Below are 8,322 nucleotides of genomic sequence, written 5' to 3' on the forward strand. Positions count from 1 at the left end.
ATGCAACTCTTATGTTAATAAATACCTTTAATTCACCAAAAACACCTGGTTTTATGTTGCTTCCCTTTACCCTAAAAAGCTGGGTTGCAACACAGTCACACTGAACAAGGTCACAGGCTAAGATGTATACCTTAACATTGATATACAACAAATACTGTTTGTTTTTTATTATTCATTTATTATTTTTTATTGTGGGAGTAACCGGTTCACCCGGAATAAACCCAAACAATTGTTTGAGGAAACCGGATCACCCGGACTAAACCCACACAAACACCCTTTCATGGTGTGCCAGTGATTGGAAATGGTGGTTGCGGTTGTCGGAAATGGTGAGAGGACCTCACCTTTTAATGTCTCTCCTGTAGATTTGATGTGTTTTTAGACCCCTGCTTGACTGTACTAGCCGATAGCTGCATGTGTGGTAAGGTCTTCATAGCTGGCAGGGCGTTTGGTGGAACTGGTGTGAGGACACTACCTTTTAATGTGTCTGTCGACTGAGTCTTGAGCACACGCCCATATTTGGACCTAGTCTGGTCCAGCTGCATGTGTGGTGAGGTCTTCCTAGCTGGCAGTGCGTTTGGTTGACACGGTGGAAGGACAATGCCTTTTATGGTGTCTCTCTGCTGAATGTTTGACAGGGTCTGATGATGTGTGCGCTGCACCTTATCAAGAATGGGTGGCAAGTGTATATGCTCTGGTGTTTGCATAGACCCCTCCACGCCTGGCAGGGCGTTTGGTGGAACTGGTGTGAGGACACTACCTTTTAATGTGTCTGTCGACTGAGGCTTGAGCACACGCCCATATTTGGACCTAGTCTGGTCCAGCTGCATGTGTGGTGAGGTCTTCCTAGCTGGCAGTGCGTTTGGTTGACACGGTGGAAGGACACTGCCTTTTAATGTGTCTCTCTGCTGAATCTTGAGCACACGCCCATATTTGGACATAGTCTGGTCCAAGAATGCAGTCCGGGAAGAGCTTTGGTTAAGGGCAGTGCCACCTCTGATGAGGGGCGGGTGTGGCTTGAATTGACTTCCTGTGAGCTGCACTGTCTCTGAGATGGGTGGGAAATGTACTTGTTTTGAAGTGGATTCAGTGCCCTTCTTGACGGCACCATCAGATTGCTGCATGTTTGCTAAGCTGTTTGTGTCATTAGTGCAACCTGTAGTTTGTGTGGTGTTTGGTGGACGTGGTGTTGATGTATTTTTAGACCCCTGGTGGACCTCACTAAAAAACTGATTTTCTGGGGATTTGAAACTTTCTTCAAACTCAAATTGCAATTGGTCCCTTTTTATAAAGTCACGTCTTGGTTTAATGTTCTTCATCCGTCTATATAAGCGATCAATTTGATCATCTGTTAGTTTTGGCTTCTTAGGTCTGAGAAACTCGTCTATTCTGTTATAGAGGTCTTCAAAGCTGGGTATCGGTGGTTCTGCCGGTGATGGTGTTCTGGCCTCAGGGCATGCCAGTTGAAAGTTGCTTGTCTTCGCTGTGCCTGGTCTGCCTGTCTCCTCCTGGTCAGCATTCTCCTCAAGGCTGATTTGCGAAGCACCCCATTGGTCTTTCCCAAAGAGGCCTATGTGGGTGCCTGTGTTTTCCCATAGACAGACATTGTGGTTCCCTGCGGTAATTATCTTTTCACAAGTTGGGTTACACTGAACACTCACCACCCCTGTGTCGTGAGATTGCCAGGAGCGCAACAGAGGCGGTGGACACAATGACACGCGCCACCCATTTATATCCTCAAATGGCCCTTTGTTTGCCTGTTTTTTAAACCCAAATGCCTGAATGTCCCACTGATAAATCTTTCCGGTATTATCCCCGGTCAGTAATATCTGTTCGTTGGGATCAGTTGACATGGTGGTAATGACTGCTCCTTCATCATTCACTGCCCTGAACTTTCCAATCAAACCTCCTTTGCTATTAACAGACCAGGCATATATGTTGCCATCTGAAGACGTCAGCAGTGTGGCTGTGTCAACACTGACCTCCCTGGTCTTCAGACATTTGATAAGAGGTGTGTCAATCACAGCAGTCTCATTCCCATTCAGAGATTTACTATGTAGAGGTCTATTCCCAGTGCCTCTGACATGCTTTGGACGCTTGTCACCAGGCAGAGTCCCTGTCTGGCCTTGAGTTTTTTTGTCTGCCATGTTTGTTCGAGCGCTCTTACTGGCATTGATCCAGTAGAGAACCTCGCCAGTGTCGGCCTCCCAGATAACAATATTCCCATTGCTGGAGGCAGTAATCAGTGTATTTCCATGGACATCCATTGAGGAAATGTCATCTAAATAATCATGCTTCAAAAATCTGTTGTCATATCCATGTATGTCCAGGTCATAAATGATCTTGGAGTTCCTTCCCGACACAAACACCCTATCGTCCACACAGACGATACCTGTCACCTCACTTTGTACGATAACAGGAAGAATGGCAAGCTCTGTACCGTTGTTGAAGTTCCAAAGTTTAACTTTTCCATCCTGGGAAATTGTGATCAGTTTGCGATTTAGTCCATCAAATGAAATAGCAACGTGTCCCACATGCTGATCTGGAGTGACCTTGAACTGCATGACGGCCGTTCCTGTTAAGATATCCCACACTGTCACCACACCATTTTGGCAAACAGAGACAACCTGTTTGAAAATGCTGTGATAGAGAGCACAGCACAGGGGCTTGTCATGCGATGTTAATGCATCTTTAAACACATCTGTTCCTCTTCCAAGATATTTGCCAATATCTGTGTTAGCTAGGACTAACTCATTGTTGTATGTGTTGTAACACACACTGGAGATAGGGCTCTGCATCATTTCTTTAATCTTGAAGCTTTGCAAACAGATCATTGCAGCCTCGGACCAAACACGTACATTGTGGTCCTGCGATAAACTGACGAAAACTTTTTCCCTGGGATTTAACATTAGGTGGGTGATGGGTTTGACGTGTCCCTTTAATTCCTGGATGCACGACAGTGTTTTGTGGGGAAACCACACCCTCAGTAGGGCGTCCGTCCCACCGGTCAGCAGATACCCAGAGGCAGGAGAGTATTCTACACAGGTGAAGAACTCCATATGTCCTCTGCTCTCAAAGACTTTTTTAGTCAATTTGGTTGTGGATGTCTTGGGTAGAGAAGCGAGGACCATTGTCTCGGATGAACTACCGCAGATGGCAAATGAGCTAAGTGACGGAAAGTATTGGATCTGACTGCAAATGTCATTAAAGATGTTGACCTTCACACACAGAAAGTCTTTAGAGGTGTTTTTTAACAGGGTCGAAACATAAACAGTTGGATAATCCTGTAGAGAGATTTTCTCGTACGCATCTTTGAAGAAGAGGCCGTTTTCATGTACATTGTAGGAGATGAACACAGATAAAAAACCTTTTACATCGCCAAAGGAAAACACTGCTTTAGTGCCATCGGACCAGTAGTTCATGGTCTTCACTATGTTGTCCTCTACTATTAAAGAGTGGCTGGTTGAAAACAAATTAGGGAATTCATTGCAACGATAGAATATTAGTTCCCTGTCAGAAGTGGAGATAGCCAGCTGTTTGAGTTCTCTGATGTAGACCATGTCATTAACATGCATTTTCTTGTTGTGCGAAAAAGGAAGTGCGTTTTCCTTTTTGTATAAATGAACTGGGTATGGGGTGTCAAAGCTGTCAGGCCAGAAGTTGAGGATACCATTTGAGGTGATGGAGAGGTATTGACCTTTCTGGTAAACGCTGGTTTGTCCTAATAAAACCTCAGAACCACTGCAATCAGGTTCCCTGACATTCTCGAAGGGACGGTGAATCAGACGGACAATCGCCCCGTGGTGATCCACAGATATCATTTTGATTGGTTTGGGAAAGCTTTGATTTTTAAAATCCATGCTTTGTGATGCCTTGTTTTTGTTGACCAGATAGTCCGTTAACTCACCAAGGTCCACACTACCATCTCCATTTGTGTCAATCTTCATGTGGAGAGCAACGAGGTCTTCTTCATCCATAGTAGGGAATAACTCCTTCATTGCCTCAGAGAATTCCTCGATGTCCAATCCCCCACCTCCATCAACATCAGCCTCACGAAATAGCCTTACGACCTCTTGCAGATTTTCAGCAGTAAACATTTTGTCCGTCTTTGTAAGTTCACTTCTGGTTTCCATTGTAGCCTCCTCAGTTAGGTCCTCCACTGTATCTGTGTGTCCTTCAATTACTATATGTAATATGAGAATTAACCAGTTAAATAGTGTGGCTTAAGAATTATATTTCTGTTCTGTTGTGTGAATATAACTCCGTTCCGTTTCAACGTTCCGTTTACGTTAGTGTTCCAAAATGTTCAATGGAACTAAGATAGTGACCCTAAGAGAAGATCAAAGCATCCTTCACATGAAAGTCACATGAAAGCCAATGATGATGTCATAGTTTGTTATGAAGTGAATAATTTTGTTGTTGTTGAAAAAACTTTATTCAACAACAATTTATAACAAACAAATACAGACATTAGTAATTGACAAGACAACTTCTCATCTCATTGCATTTCTACAAGCAATGAACAATTCAACATTCACAGATTTAAATCGTAATTCATCGGCAGAAACTATTTCTTTTCCCTTTACAAACCACTTTTGAGCGTTTTTTTGCTCATGTCACATTACTACTCACTGTGAGTAGTAATTTTTCACTCTATCTGCAAGTGTGGTATCTCAAATTAACAAACACAACCATGGCCAGAAGAAGGAATAGCTCCTAAATGTCTGTTGAGCTGTAAAATAAAGTATGTATATATATATATATATATATGAGTCAATATATTGAACAGTTCCTGAAGTAATGCTGTCAGATGAGACACACAATATTATACAGAAGGAAAGTAATATCTATTTCTACAAGGATAGTGTCATGACATGGCTCAAAGGTATGACAAAATGTGGAGAACACACACGTTTGCTCAATTAAATCTAATTTATTTAAATAAACAAAGGTAAATGTGCTATCAGATTATCAGTAATGTGTGTAGTGTATGGATGTGTGTAGGTGCAGCAATGTTAGGATGCAAAAGTAACTCAACCCAAAGTCCAAACAAACCAAGCAACCTTGAGGAGGAAGAGAGACTGCCCAGGCTCTCCTATTTATGGACATGTGAGCAGTCAGTTCATCCAGGTGTCAATCATCAGTCCTTATTAGCCAATCCCCAGATCCCAGCAACCAAAGGGACTTAATAGGTCTTGAGGCCTAGGAGCCTTCACAATAGATAGAAGGAAGGTTGAGTATTTTCCTTGTATTTAACAAGCAGCAAAAACCGCAGTCAGATGTCAGACAGCCCTATGTTCCCACATTTCTAAGAGTTTTTTCAAAATTAGGCCCTATGTTCCCACATTTCTAAGAGTTTTTTCAAAATTAGGCCCTATGTTCCCACATTTCCTTTTTCATAAATTTGTGTCAGATTGTATCCCCCTTTCTCCCAATTTGGTAGCCAATTACACCCAACCTATTATCCAGTAGCAATGGACTACAGATGGAATGTAACCCTAACCCTAACATAGGGCCTAATTTTAAGAAAAATCTTAGAAATGTGGGAACATGGACCAGAGCAAACCAACTATAGGTGTGAAAACACACACACACACACACACACACACACACACACACACACATACACACATACACACACACACACACACACGAGTCATGACATGGTATGGGAAGAGTAAAAAAACGTTTGTTTCGTATCATTACATCAGATCATAGCCTGTCATATGTGTACAGGTTTAGCTTAGTTTAAAAACAGTCTAACGATTTTATAACGATTAAATAATAATAAGATTTAGGTTCGTTTTTTTTAACGTTATTAAATATAAATCCAACACGCTATGCGTTGCAAATATATACCGTCAAAGGACTATGGCGGGCGGAGACAGAAACACATTGAGGAGTGCGCTCTATCTGGCACCCCGCCCGCTGGATCTTCACACAAGAGAAAAACGAGCGCACCTCTTCAACTGGCGTAACCCAGTCACCCCACATCGTCTCTCGTTGAGTGGGCATCGGACCAGCGGCTAATTTTCTCCTAAACTACACTTTGGTTCCTGGGGCAGGGAGGCGAGGTAAGCGTTTTCATTTTACTGTTAGTTTGTTGCTGAAAATGTGCTTGTTTAAACAGTGCTTCTAGAATAAACTCTCTGATGTTAGCTACGTTAGCTAACGTAACTTAGCTAGCTAGCTAGCTTATGAAGGGTAACTGACATTTAACTTCATTAACGTTATTTCAAAGGAGTCGTTAATGGAGACATTTCAAGGCTGTAGCGTTGTTATCTTCTATGATAACAACGTTATCACAACGTCTGTTTGCAGATTCAATGTTACGTTATCTAATAAGTTATGTTTTGTTTTTTATTAAGAAATATCTGAGTCACTGTGTGCTACATTGGCTGGCTTAGCTAGCTAGGTCAATGCTACGACAAACGTTAGCGCGCTAAAACGTAGCTAGCTAGCTAACGTTGATTTAGCTCGGTTTAAGGAAAGGTTTATGAATCAAACGTTACTAACGATAGCTAATCCACCGACCGTTAGTAACGTACGGACATTGGCAATGGTAAATTATCTTTTTATATTTGAATTTAGAAGTGTAAAAATGGGCGGCAAAAGCGTTTTTCACCGACTGTCCCTGTCCTCAGCCGTACGTAACGTTACGTAACGTCTGTATTAAAGAGCAACGCCGCCATCTTGCTTGCTGAAAAGTGAACATGCAGAAAAAGGAGGAAAATTTGTTTTCGGCGATCATGTAACCTATTTTGAATGCTCACCTTTCCATGTTGTATGTGTTTTTAATTGTTTGTGTAACGTTACTATATATTATGTGTGTGTGTGTGTTTTCAGATTCAGACCTCAATGTTAAATGTTACTCAGATCATTTTAAATGTGTGTTCACAGAAAACTACTTCCGGGACTACCAGCTGCCCCACTGCCAAGCAGCTGGAAAATGCCCAGTCCAAGGTGTTGAGAGTCAGGTCTTTTATATTTTACCTGGCAGGTAAAACCGAGGGTCAGACTGAATTGTTCAGTTGGCTGTTTTTTTAAGGAATATTGATTGAAGTAAGTGTGACTTTCCAAAACTATTATTGTGAAGTGGCTATGACACACACCTGCTGTGAACAGTGACTGACTCAAAGCCTATGTTTCTGCAGATACACAGCCCACCTCCAGTCCGTAGGCCAGACCATCACCACGGCAGATTTCTACCTGAGGAACATACAGGAGTTCCTCGAATACTTTCGGGAAACCCTACCCGCCCAGTCTCGCCTGAATGCGATGGATGTGGCGAGCGTGCTGCACAGGAGGGGATTTTGTGATCTCTGTATGTATTAAAATCTCGACTTGTGTCCTGTTGTCATCACTGCTTGTGAGTCTGTTGTTTTTGTTAATGTCTCCTCTGAAAGAGTCTGTCCGTTTTCTGTGTCAGGGAATACAAGACTCTTGGAGACTGACGAGCTTTGCTGGCTGGAGAGGTGGCTGGAGCTGCGGGCGGCCAGCAAGCCACCAAACCAGCTGGTTTTTGTCACGGCTGGGAAGAGCCCATGCTAAAACTTCTTGCACCACCTGCAGGTAGCATGGGCGGAGATGGGCCTTAAAAGGTCCCCCAACTTCACCGACCTGAGGACGGCTGTGTTTGCTCATGTGAGTTCTCCTCAGTCACTTATCTGTTCATGCTGGATTTCATTAACTAATAACTAATTACTTTTCATTTAACTCTGCTGGCTTAACTAACAGTAGCAATATTTTCTCTTCTACTGTTTTAAGGCCAAGATCAACCTGCCTGCCGAGCAGCGGAAGATGGTGGCCACCTTTATGTGCAACAACACGGCCACCGCTGACTGCTTCTACGCCCTCAGCCTGAACGTGGCCCAGTCAAAGAGGATGAGGGAGCATTTCCACCAGGCCCTCACCCACACCGTGCCATCACCGGAGTCACCAGAAGCCTCCTCCTCCTCCACCACCAGGAGGAGGTCCTGCAAGCCTGAGTCCTCCTCCAGTTCCAAGGACGAAACCCCTGTCCCCTACCAGGAGTCAGAGACCTCAGACTGGAGGAGCAGAGGGAGTTTACGGCCAGGCTGCAAAATGTAAGTAAAACTCTAAGATATGTACATTAAAGACTCAGTCCATTTCATGTCTGTTACACCAGACCTCACTCTGTGTTTTGTGTTTCCTCAACAGACACCAGAGAAGGCCCTCAGGACGAGCAGTCAGTACGGCAGGCTGATGGTGGCGCTGACTCCCCTAGAGGCTCAACCCTCCTGTCAAAGAGGATTTCAGAGAGGGCGAGAAGGGCAGCGTATCGCGTGGCACAAAAGACTTGCA

At 43.6% G+C, this 8,322-nt stretch overlaps 1 pseudogene; it reads right to left on the reverse strand.

The window, feature by feature from the left end:
• Nucleotides 1–486: 486 nt before the first annotated feature.
• LOC116062555 lies at nucleotides 487–4,130 on the reverse strand (annotated as a pseudogene).
• Between the last annotated feature and the right edge of the window lie 4,192 nt (nucleotides 4,131–8,322).

The sequence above is a fragment of the Sander lucioperca genome, chromosome 1 (assembly GCF_008315115.2).
Source record: "Sander lucioperca isolate FBNREF2018 chromosome 1, SLUC_FBN_1.2, whole genome shotgun sequence".
Taxonomy (NCBI): domain Eukaryota; kingdom Metazoa; phylum Chordata; class Actinopteri; order Perciformes; family Percidae; genus Sander; species Sander lucioperca.